Source organism: Urocampus carinirostris, chromosome 8 (genome assembly GCF_059441175.1).
Source record: "Urocampus carinirostris isolate Australia breed hairy pipefish chromosome 8, RoL_Ucar_1.0, whole genome shotgun sequence".
NCBI classification, from domain to species: domain Eukaryota; kingdom Metazoa; phylum Chordata; class Actinopteri; order Syngnathiformes; family Syngnathidae; genus Urocampus; species Urocampus carinirostris.
In genome coordinates, this window is record NC_142356.1 from 32,787,441 (window position 1) to 32,800,407 (window position 12,967).

At 39.6% G+C, this 12,967-nt stretch overlaps 3 pseudogenes; all 3 read left to right on the plus strand.

Moving 5' to 3' along the window:
* Nucleotides 1-283: 283 nt before the first annotated feature.
* LOC148361675 (U2 spliceosomal RNA) lies at nucleotides 284-433 on the plus strand (annotated as a pseudogene).
* Nucleotides 434-673: 240 nt separating this feature from the next.
* On the plus strand, nucleotides 674-924 carry LOC148361676 (U2 spliceosomal RNA; annotated as a pseudogene).
* Nucleotides 925-1,100: 176 nt separating this feature from the next.
* On the plus strand, nucleotides 1,101-1,275 carry LOC148361677 (U2 spliceosomal RNA; annotated as a pseudogene).
* The last annotated feature ends 11,692 nt before the right edge of the window (nucleotides 1,276-12,967 follow it).

Below are 12,967 nucleotides of genomic sequence, written 5' to 3' on the forward strand. Positions count from 1 at the left end.
CAATTTGCTTTAAAAAGGAGGTGCACCATGTTTGGTTGTTATCCCAGCCCAGGTCAACATCAACGTCGTTATACAGATACCATTAATCAACTTATAAGCAGTTATTCGAATTGATACAAGTTAACAGTAAAATAGAAAAGGCATTACAACTGTTCTGATATCACACGATTTTTACTCACGGTACCACGTTGTTTTGGTTGAAATAATTCCCATAATGCTGCACTACTATGTTGTATAAAGTGGCTCCGTGAGTTAAAATAGTGTGATGATCAGATAAAATCGAATGTCTTTTCATTTGACATCTAAAATTCGAATGGTTTAGTAGTTGGGATTTGGTGCCTTTTTTGCATTCCGGAGATGGAATAAGAGCTTGCTCTGTCCACTCCACGCATTGGCCCGGTATTGCAGTACCTCCGGGAACGGTGCATTCGCAATGATCGCAACAAGGCTTTAGGGCTAGGACCTTAGCTTGGCCTTTTGGCTGAGAGTAAGTGTCCCGGCTCCTAGGCTTTGTAGCGTATTATGAACTGACCGATAACGGATAATGAATAATGAATAATGAAGATAGATAAATAACCCTTAAAAACCCCAAAACCCCACGCATCGGCCCGGTATTGCAGTACCTCCGGGAACGGTGCATTCGCAATGATCGCAACAAGGCTTTAGGGCTAGGACCTTAGCTTAGCCTTTTGGCTGAGAGTAAGTGTCCCGGCTCCTAGGCTTTGTAGCATATAATGAACTGACCGATAACGGATAATGAATAACGAAGATAGATCAATAACCCCTAAAAAACCCTAAAAACCCCATACTTAGCTTTGCCTTTATGCTTTGATTTTTGCAATCTGGAGATGGAATAAGAACTTGCTCTGTCCACTCCATGCATTGGCCCGGTATTGCAGTACCTCCGGGAACGGTGCGTTCGCAATGATCACAACAAGGCTTTAGGGCTAGGACCTTAGCTTGGCCTTTTGGCTGAGAGTAAGAGTCCCGGCTCCTTGACTTTGTAGAGTATTATGAACTGACCGATAACGGATAATGGATAATTAATAACGAAGATAGAACAATAACCCTTAAAAAAACCCTCATCGTTGCGCTTAAGGTTCTATTCTCTTTATGTGGTGGATGGATCGTGTACTATGTTTGCAACTGAGTACTTAGTACATTGTGCTCATGTGAACGTTGATTTTTGCAATTGGGAGATGGAATAAGAGCTGGCTCTGTCCACTCCACGCATCGGCCCGGTATTGCAGTACCTCCGGGAACGGTGCATTCGCACTGATCATTGCTTGGCCCTGTGGCTAGGACCTTGACTCAGCCTCTTGGCTGGGAGCAAGTGTCTCGGCCTCTTGGCTTTGTAGTGTATTATGATTTGACCGATAACGGATAATGGACAATTGATAAAGAATATAGAACAATAAACCTCTACAAAATCCCCCCCCCCTATTCTCTTTACATCAAAAGCTGGGAAAAAGAAGTTCAGCAATATTTGTCAACCGTTCAATCACTGTCCAGTGATTTACTACCGTAAATCTTTGGTATAACGCGCACCCAAAGTTTGAGTTTTGTTTTGGGTAAAAAAAAGTGTGGATACACAAATAAATATACCCATTATCCATTACCTGCACCACTTATCCTCAGTAGGGTCGCGGGGGTGCTGGAGCCCATCCCATCTGAACTGGTTGCCAGCCAATCGCAGGGCACACAGGGACAGACAATTTGCTCGCTCTTTCACACCTAGGGACAATTTGGCCCGGCCAATTAACCTGACATGCATGTTTTTGGAATGTGGGAGGAAACCGGAGTGCCCGGATGAAACCCACGCAAGCACAGGGAGAACATGCAAACTCCACGTTGGAGGTTTGATCTTACAACCTCAGAACTGTGCCGCACACGCGCTAACCACTGCGCCGCCGTGCTGCCAACAAATAAATATAGTATAACCAAAAAAAATAAGGCCATTTGTTTCATTTGGTGCGGCCCCAGTACCAGTCCGCGGTCTTGTGGTTGCCGACCACTGATGCATATGACCCAACTTTGTCATGAATAATAAGACTGACAATATCACTAACATCTGCATTGAGGGCCTCTAGTCCGAATCACAATCGCTTTCCTAGATTTCAGGGTAATTTTCTATGCAAATGGGCCGCCGTCATTGTTCCTGCCTCGTTAATCCAGGCGTGGGCTCCTTTGACAAACCCCTTGGTGATTGATGAAGCCCTGACAGCTCCAATGTGTGCATGCATTTCCACAGATTGACATCATCATTAAGAAGCCGAGCGAGCAGAGCTCGAATCACTGCAGATTTACTCCCCCCGCCGGCTCGTGCACGGGCATCTCGCTTTAACAACTACACACGGGTTGAAGCTTGTGTGCATACACGATAGATCGAAGCAGTCCAACAGCTGAGCCCACAGAGTGGTACAGGCGGCAGCAATGGCTGCTTGGATCCGTCATGTTGAAGTTAATTGGTGTAGGCTTTAAGCAAATTTCCAGCAGTACTCCCCATCACTGCGCCACTTGATGGGTGAGCCGCTGTCACATGGCACCTATTGATTCACCCAGGGGTGCAGATGAGTCCCAAGGTGCTCCGTACGACAATGTCACCCTGTCGGGCGACTGCAGATAGGTCCTCTCACAAGAAAATGCTGCGCTTCCTTAAATAAGAGTGTGAAAGGTTACAGAGGATGTCTTCTTTGCCAAGTGCGGTATATCTTAAATATTAAATAGGTCAGATGGTAAAAGTCAAGGAGATATGACGGAAGAGAGAGCTTGCCTCACAGTAAGCCACATTTTATATTATGCTTTTTCCTTGTGAAATGGTTTTGCAGTTTCTCACAATTAACTTTTAGTGTTGTGCTCTGTAATGAGGCTGTTTTTTGTTTTTTATTTTTAATGATAGCAATTCTTGGGGAAAACGAGGAAAAGAGGAAGTCGGATGAACTGTTTTATAATGCTACTGGATATTAGTTGCAACTATTTTTTTACTAATTTAGAATGAATTAACACTAACCATATTTACTGTTGTAATCAAAACGAACATTAAATAGCCCTTCTTTAGTTGTTTTCAGATGCATGTGGAAAGGCCATAGTTGAAGTGAATACAATATCAATATAAAACTAATAATATACATTAATATGAATATTCATCTTCACTAATATGGATACTCTCATATTGCTTCATCTTGAATCAACCCACCAAAATCTACTTCTTCTTCTACTTCTGGGCAATAAAGATTAAATACTTGAAATAGTCACATAGATGTGTTCTAAAGTTTCAAATTGGTTCCAATGACAACCTCTGACCTTTTAACTACATGGATTTTTTATTAATTATATTGTCTTTGAAAAATGTCTTTGAAATTTTTTTATATATCTAACATGAGCATATTTGTTTTCCTTTTTTTGTCTCATTATTATTTTTTTTCGTATTTATGTGAGTTAAATCCTTGGCCAAATTAAATATATAATTTGTCTTAAATTTATGTACGTACGTACCAACTGGTTGTTAACATCAAAACTTTTTGTGTGATATAAATATTGTGGACAGATTTTTATTTATCTTAATTGAATTATTACTCCTTAAAATGTATTTTAAGAAATATTTTCATATCCGTTTATTATTCTTTATTCTTAAATTCATTTAAAAAAATAGTTTAACTGAAAATACTACATTAATCCTTTGTTTTTTTGCAGGGGTTACACTCCAAAAATAATCTGTGAATTTGAAACCTTTATTCTTTTTACGATTATTATACAATTGAATATTCTATTATACACTAAAACCAATGAAGAAACCATTTTAACAGGCTCAATCATTTGTTTAGAAAATAAAAGTACTGTATACAAATTGTTTTAATATAGACTACTAGACCATCAAATAATAATAATCGGGGGACTGTTTAACCAATCAAAATGCAGAAGACAAAACCAATGAAAATCCTGGAAAAGCTAAACTATGAAAAGTAAACTGCATTATAGCAAGGGATTACTGTAGTCAAGTCATGTTTATTTGTGACACCCTTAATCACAAAGAATCTCAAAGGGCTGCACAGAACACAGATTATTGCAAACCACAGACTATTATGACACCATCCCGTGATCTAAAACCTACATGAGGGCAAATACTACACAAATATTGTCAACATAAAATATAGGTTATTCATATGCTAAGGAATTTAAGTGTGTTTTAAACTTAGATTTAAACATTTCCACTGAGGTTGCAGATCAAATCTCAGGGGGAAGAGCATTCCACGGCACTGGGGCCCGAATGGAGAAAGCTCTCGAACCTGCGGATCTCTTCTTGGCTCTTGGGATCACTTGTAGACCAGTATTTTCAGAGCAAAGGCTCCAAACCGGAACATAAGGGAAAATTAAATCTGAAAGATATGAGGGAGCAAGTCCATGCATGATTTTGTATACTACCAACAGAACCTTAAAATCACATCTTAAGCTAACAGTGTGCCAAAGAAGGTTATGTAAAATCAGGATAATATGATCAAACTTTCTTATCTTAGTTAAAAGCCTCGCTGCAGCATTTTGTACCAGCTGAAGGCTCTTGCTTTTGGACTTCGGGAGACCGGAGAGTAGTGCATTACAGTAATCGAGATGGGAGGTATCAAACGCATGAATTATAATCTCCGCATCCGACTGTACTTGAGAAAAATATATTTCTTTAGATGTCATTTGTAATTTTTTCTAAAACTCAAACCATTTCAATTTATATCAAGAAGTCTTTTCAGTAAAATTAAGTAAAATAATACCGTAATACAAATGAGCAAATATATCAGTCAGCAAGACGAACAAATTAAACCGAAATTATACAGTTGTGGTAAAAAGTAAATAATAGTGTACATATGAAAGATTGAAGTGCAAAATCCATCCATGAATGCATTTTATTTCCCGCTCCACAACTTGGACCTGGTTTCAGCCAGTCTAGCATTTAGTCTCCTTTAAGGCCTTATAGAGGAAGTGGTTAGCAAATTGGAAACCAATTTATTGCTATCTAATCCACAGAGCTTAACGTTTCATTCTTCTGAAATTGATCTTCGGAGTTGATTTGGAAATGGGGAAAGTGCTTCTTAGTTTGCCCCCGAGCAAGCACAAGAAACACGACGTGCACCGGATGGAAAAGACGGAACGCCGGCTGAGCTGAGGCAGCTGCAGATGAGCAAATAAAGCATTCAATATTTATGACTGGAATTAAAACTAGATAAAGATGTCACATATTACTGCGCGGCCGCCCTGCTCTCCTCACTCCCAGCCTCTAGTGCTGACTCTGGGGTAGTCACAACTCTAGACGCTCTCCGTGAAAGAGAAGCATTATTCCTTCCCGGGCCAATGTCTTCAAAGACAGTAATGAATGCAATGCAGTGACCCAGAAAATGGACTTTAGAGAAGGAGAGGGAGAAAAAAAGCAATCTTGCGTTAGTGGCGGAGCATTATCACTTTACTCCCCTCCCCTCCTGGGCTGGTGTGTACGTCTGCTATTATGTGAAAAGGCCTTATGTGCCTGAGTGCATTCATGTGAGTTTGTATGCACACTTGCTTGTGATTTGCTGTGTGTGCGTGCGTAGCCGTTGGTGAGCTGAAGTCTCAATCAAGAGAGAATGGGCGCAGGCTGACAGGCAGGCCCATTGTGGGGTTAATTAAACACTTCAGGTTTAACACCCCATCCCTGTCGTTAACCCAAACACTGGCTCATCACTCATCGCTGCCACACTTCAGTTAGGGAGCAGCACGGCAGGCGGGCAAAAAGAGGGCCACAATGGAGACGTCGCTGCGGAAGAACGTGCTCGGATTCCCGGATGTCGGATGGTACATGCGTTTTTTTCTCCGTTTGTATTAGATTTGGGAATTTTGACCAATCGTAATCTTTGCAACTGTTTCCGGGAAGTAAGGCTTGGTCAGTTCACCACAACCTGGGTCTTCGCTGGGTCATCTCAGAGTTGTCCTTTTTCGACAATAAACCCAGGATATTTGTCGGCCTGAAATTACCATTTCTCTGCTTTTACATACAAACTGTTCTCCAGAAGGCGATGAAGCACGTTGTTCTTGCAAATTTCAGAGAGAAAAATGAGGATGTCATCAAGATACAAAAAGCAGAAAACATTGAGCATGTCTCCAAGCACATCATTGATAAGGCATTGTAATACTTGTTGGTGAGACCAAATGGCATAACCAAATATTCAAAATGTACCAGCAGTGTCTTAAACACAATTCACTCTTCAGCTTCTAGGATCCTTATCAAATGACACACTCTACATCCAGCTTAATAAATACCAAAGCGGCCTGCAGCGGAACAAAAATCTAAAAATGGAAGTGGCTACCTGTCCTTTATCGAGATGTCATTCAAACCCCGGTAATCAACACAGGGAAGCAAGGTGGAGTATTTCTTTTCCACAAAGAAAATTCCTACCCCCATCGGAGAAGTTGGCGGCCATATTAACCCATTTTCCAAATAATTCAAAATATACTGCCGTAAGGCTTCCTGCTCGGCTTGTGAAATGTGGTACAAACAAGAGTTAGTAAGCGGAATGTCAACTGCACAATCAAATATAGTCTGTGAGGTGGCAGAGTCTGTGGACGATCCTTGCTGAATACTTTACTCAAGTCATGGTATTCGATCAATACTTTGTTTAGATTCTCGGGAGTTTTAGCTATGACAGTAAGTTTAAAATGTCCCCCTTCTGGCGTGGTAAAACAATTCAATATCCAATGCCCCGTTTGTTTAAAGGGATTTTGGGATTATGTACTTTTAACCATAGTAGTCGTAAAATTGACGACGCAGATTGAGAAGGCATCACAAGTAGGTTAACCCTCCTTTTGTGTTAGAGTTTCCACCGACCTGTTTTGGATTTTAAATGCATACAAAAACGACATTAATTTGTTCTTTGACTCAAGAGAAATTACTATTTTAACAAAATTAAGTAAACAAAATCACTACTACATTATAACATGCTCTAAATGAAATTGTTATCTTTGTATTGCTAGGATTGGTTTTGACGCAGCTATTAAAACAAGATGATAAAACACTAACTACAGCCAAATCTGAAATTAAGTGTGTACTTGACACACTATGCATAAAGTGCAAGTAATACATCTGCAAAATAAACAGTAAAAGTGTAACTTTTTTGCAACATGTGCATGTTAACGCATATTCTACATTCAGTTATTCCATACAGAGAATTTTACTCATATTTCGTTATTCATTTGTTTAGGAACGAGTAATCTAGGCCCTTTTTCGCTGTTGTTTGTTTGATTTTACAAACTTATATTTTCTGTTTTTACCAGTTGTACTTTTCACTGTGGAATAGTTATATTGCTGAAAAAAAACGTGGCTTAGTGTGAGGCAAAATTTTGACTTGTTGTTAAAGTAAATATCTCTGAGTCGAAACCAACCCTAATATTATAGATGCTATTATAGTTAATGATAATACAATGAAATAAATAAAAAATATCCGCAGATGTGTTGCAATACTTCCCAATAATAGATGATAAAACAAGTTTTTTTATATTTACATAATTCTTTTGAGGTTCATTTTAACATGCCAGAACCTGAACAGACGGAGGACGCAGAGAAAAGGCCTAGAGATCCAGAACAAAACCCCCCAAAAAATTGGTAATATATTTAAGTATTACATGATTAACGTATATGTTCATTTGTTTATGTGGAATATTTGTGTTTATTTTATTTATTTATTTATTTATTCATAAATGTATGCCTGGAGCAGTACTCCATGGAAAGGAAGTAAAAATGTATCAGTGATAAGGTCAGTAATCATAGTTTCATCATTTTTAGTCCTCTTGCTTTTTGTAGGGACCAAAGTCTTTTGGCAAAAGGGAAGCAGAGCAAGTTTCAAGTATGTTAAATGAGATCATTTGAAGGAGTGCAGACTGCAGTGCAATGGATCATTGAACCACTAGATAGCAGTAGTTTACACCAATGACATCTTAAACAGTCCATACGTCCTGGGTGGTCGCTTTGCAACAATTTCAGACATCTCATTTTGCCTCTAATAGTTATATAGATAAATTCCTCCAGTACATGGATATATATTTTGATATAGATATAGATGCTGAGCTCAAATATCTGTATTCTTTTTTATGTTGTCAAGATACATATTTCAGCCTTTGTTTTTTCACCCCAGTTTATATGCACTGAGTTATTGCAGCCTTATACTTTAATGAAGTCATGTATTATGAATCAGAAACGTGATACGATTAAAAGAAAAACTAAATACATGATAAAATAAATGAATGGATGGAATCAATCACGAATACAGCTTAATTAAATCAACATTTTGTTATACTTACCCTCACCCTTAAATTCTGGAAATGTATTTTGAGTTTATATATATATATATATATATATATATATGTATATATTCGAAAGGTCCCTGGTTCAAGAACGGAAAGGGAAGAGCGCCACCAGGCCCTACTAGCCCAAGACACACCACAGGAAATGGTCAAGGGACGCAAACAGACCGTAATGTTTAGGTGAGTCCCAAGGTATGTAGAATAAATACACATTTCTTTAGCTATTAATATTTTTAAAAAAACACTTTTATATGACAGTTCATGTGTTTTTTTGCTTACTATTCAAATCAATATTGCTTTTTAACCAATTACGTTTTGAAACAGTAGTGGTGGCTAAATAACACACAATGTCCCTTTATGCATGTTCTTACCTATGTAGACCAATTCTAGTAAAGATGTTAGCAAAAGTTGAACATCACGTGCTGTGACTCACTCTGTGTTATGTAAAACCATTTCATAATAAACCTAGTCCAAACGAATCAAATATAGATATGCCATGACATTTTGCTAAGGAAGTCTATCGATAGTGTTCCATTAAAGCATTATTAATAATAATGGCACTCATCACGATACATTATTTAATCCCTGCTGTGTTTTCACAATTATTTTGTCTAACAAGAGAGCAATAAAATCACAGTGAAACAAGAGCCCAGCAGAGAAATTCAACATTTTTTTCCCATGTGCGAAACGAGCACTGCAGATGCGAACTAAATTCTGTTGACCGTTCGGGTTGCGGATCTGGGTTGTTGTGTTTCTGTTGTTCCGGCATGTTATTGGTGAGTCGCAGCCACGAAGCAGGCTTTTCATTAGCCATTAGCCCATTAGCCCGTTAGCACTCAGGCTGTTGGAACAGCTTGAGCGTACGATGCTAATGCTTCGGGGATGCAACCCAAAGTGGAGCCTTGGAAACGGGCCAAATAGGAGCAGCAGTACGACAACGACCCACTTCCCCGTCTTATCGCCTCGCGCCGGCTCGTTTGTTTCTGCCTTTACTCTTAATTCCAGGAAGATCTTTAAGATAAGCGAGTAGATCCGCCGCCATATGTTAGCGAGCAAGACTAATGAACACGTCTTCTCGGATGTGGCCGGGCCATCTTTCTCCTTCACTTCTCTCGCTTTTGCCCGCCGCAGTTTATCCCTGGTTTGTTTTCCAAGCATTTCTCATAAAAGTGATTTATCAAAAACACTTAATGGCAAACTACCGATGTTTCATCCTGAATGATTCCAAAGGCTGGCCAAGCTGCTGGTTTTTATGGCTCTCGCTGAAAAGGGTACCTCTCGGGGCCATGTTGTGTTAGCTTCTTGTAAAGTACTAGCACACGCACGCTTTCCGCACTGGCGTCGACCGAGGATGGGGGGAACGACAAAATGTCAGGAGGGATAGAGGTCATTGCCTTCCGAAGGGATAAACACACACTCCGCATGGCTCCCGGCTGCGTTATCATTTTTCTACCCTATCGGACACGTCTCCGAATATATTTATATGTATAAACATATTCTTTATTTATAATCTCCGTGGCCACCGTACCAAGGAAATTATATTGATATCTAACATTTGGAAAGCCGTGTTGACTGCCGGGATGCAATCTGTGTTCCATCTCCTTGGAAAAAAAGGGGCCGTGATGCCCGGGGCTGCCATTTTCTTCCCCGCAGTGACATTTTTAACAGGGTGGCCGCAGGACAGCGGGCGGTAGCCTGAGCAGAGCTCCCCCAACTCGTCACGGTAGACGGGCGAGTGTCGGACGTCGCCCTTGCCTGGCTTTTGACGGCTCACAGTGTGAGTCTGAGTCCATTTGCAAGGTTGGGAATGCAGAGATTAATTTAGATAGTATTAAAGGTACTCCCAAATTCTCAAACATGCCAAATTTGACTAAATAGTGCCTAGTTTTTGCCTAAAATGTCTATATATTTCAATTATCTTGAGAGATAATACATTTTAAAGACAGGCAGTCTTGTCCTTGACATCCTGAGGTGTGACGTGATGTGAGGAACACCAGCACCCTAACAAGCCAGTCTTCACTTTGGTTAACGTGGTAATTACTCGGAGGGGTTACGAGTATTTTAAGCAAAGTTTTTGTACTTTTTATGAAGATTGCCCAGACGTTGTATTGCAGGTGGATGTAGCAATGGCACAACAAAGGGCACGCTGCAGATAAGGGGCTAACTGGAAAAATGATCAGGACCGATCAATGAAAGGCAGTCACAGCCTCAGCGGAAAAATGCGAAGCTTGCAGACCAAAAAACACGCAAGCAGCCAGGCTTACCGGAAACCAACAACGAAAAACCGCTACGGCGACAAACGCGACCCAGGCTGATATAATCCAATGGACACAGCCAGGTAGCCACAAAACACACTGAGAGCAGCTAACAGGGTCAAATTAGGAGCAAATAAAAAAGGAATGCCATCGACAGCCCCAACGCTAACAGGGAGATAGCCAGACAAAATATACTAACCACGACACACTGTCAAAAACGAATAGCCACAACCGCCTACCTAAGGAAGGCGCGTACGCTGTAACAGCGGCAGGTAAACTTACCCCACCCAGCATTTGGAGTCTGAAGCACACAACTCGGACAAAACAGTCACAGGGTCCCCAGCGACAGGGTAAGCAAAGTTCCAATTACTCCAAGCAGGAATGAGCGGTATGCAAACGCCGTTCACTACAATCACTGACTGTTTTGGAGCTGCGTCATATGTTGTGTTAATGGGATTCGCTATTTTGGAAGTGTTGTGTTTCTTTGAAGACGTCACAGCGCTAGAGGAAACAACTATCATTTCTAATGAAAAATACAATATGGTGTTGTTTGTAGTACATAATGGAGAAATGGTAATTGATAGTGCCTTCAAATTGGGAAAACACTGATCTGCAACATTCAAAAGGATTTTGTGACATTAACGGTGAAAATGATAGAACATAACTGATAAGATTTTAGCTGAATAGACACTCGAAACAAGGAGAGAGTATATCAATGCATTTTGAACTTGCAAGGAGAACAAGAGAGAACTGTACAAAAAACCCTCGCAATGCCAATTTCCAAATCTGTTCTATAAGCCCTCTTTTGAGCCCTTTCTCTTATATCACAAAAAGTAGATACACCCTAAAACCTGCGAATATCAAAGAACAACAAAATGATTGGCTGATAGTGACAATGATGTAAAGTTTAATTGTAAAAATTGCATAGTCTTCTAAATAACATGAAAAAAGAGTAATAATAGTCAAAATAAGGAACTAGCATCCTAAGCAATTTCCTCCATAGGTGACCAAAATTAAAGCCAGAAAGAAGCAGAAAAAAATGATTAACAACAATTTTGCATCACATGGACTAAAAATATTTGTCTCGCGACCTCGCAGCTCGCCTTCGTACTATTTTCCTTTGATTTGTGGGGTTGGTTTTTTGTGTTTCTCCCCACAGAAATCAGTGTTACAACTTCTGCTGTAGATTTAATTTTCTTCATTAGACCCACTAACAACATTTAGACAGTCAGGTAAGTTATAAGCCTAAAATACAATAAACATAATTTACTTTACTTTCATTTCAAGTACCAAATAAACAATAAAGCAAATATACGGTGTATATTTTAAAGCAGCATTTACTATACTAACTCCTAACAAATAATCAAAAAAACAACTACAATACACATAAACTCAACTAAAATAGTGAACACGAAGACAGCGATAATAAAAGGATAAAAGTGACAATAACCCACGCATGTTCACCGAAATAATAACAACAATAGTCAAATTGGAGCAAAATGAAGAAGGAATGACTGGTGGTGTTTCGCTTCGCTTGACACATGCTAACATTATAAGTTCTCTTGACCCGGGCTCCAATGCACAATGATGTGCGGTTGTTTCGGATTTCAGTGAAAAAAAACAATCCAGTTTCATCTTATCACAGTCAACTCTCCTTTTTTATCTCCAGTAGCCATGTCGGAAAAGTCGACAGTGGACAAAGGGCTACTGCCACCATGACTTGGGAAAAGTGTTGACAAGTCAGGCTATCATCGCTCATTAGGATGACGTCTGCCTTGCGCAATAACAACATATTGTCAAAAGCAGACGTCATAGAAACAGTTTTTCAAGCGATGCGAGGCAAAACGGTAAATTACTATTTTTATTATTTCCTTAATTCTTACTTTTTTTACGTTATATGCCTCTCATATAACGTTTATTGTGCGGTAATCTAATTTTAACATGTGTTTGTTTCATGTTATGTTTTTGTTGAAAGGTCCCAATACGTTGACCTAGAGAGGAATATGTGCAACCAGGCGGTAGTTGCCCAAGACACACCACAGGAAATGGCGCCCCTACAACCCTATCGGTTAAGGGATCCAACCACCAAACCAACCAACCAATATTGTACTTTTGCGGGGCTTGGAACAGATTAGTGCATCTACATTCAAAATGCATCTCTACTTGCAAAGTTTTCAGGTTATGAAGCTTCTCCCATAACGAATTAAATTTAAAAGCACTGTACTGGTGTTTTTATGAATTAAAGATGCTTAGGAACTAAGGAAATGTGTGGAAGTGTGTACACTGTTCCCAAAATATGTTCATTGATGCGGATTATTTTAACACTGAGAACATTGAACACACCATTGTTCTTTTTTAATGCAGGCAGCCATCACCTTATCGTAGAAGGACTTTTT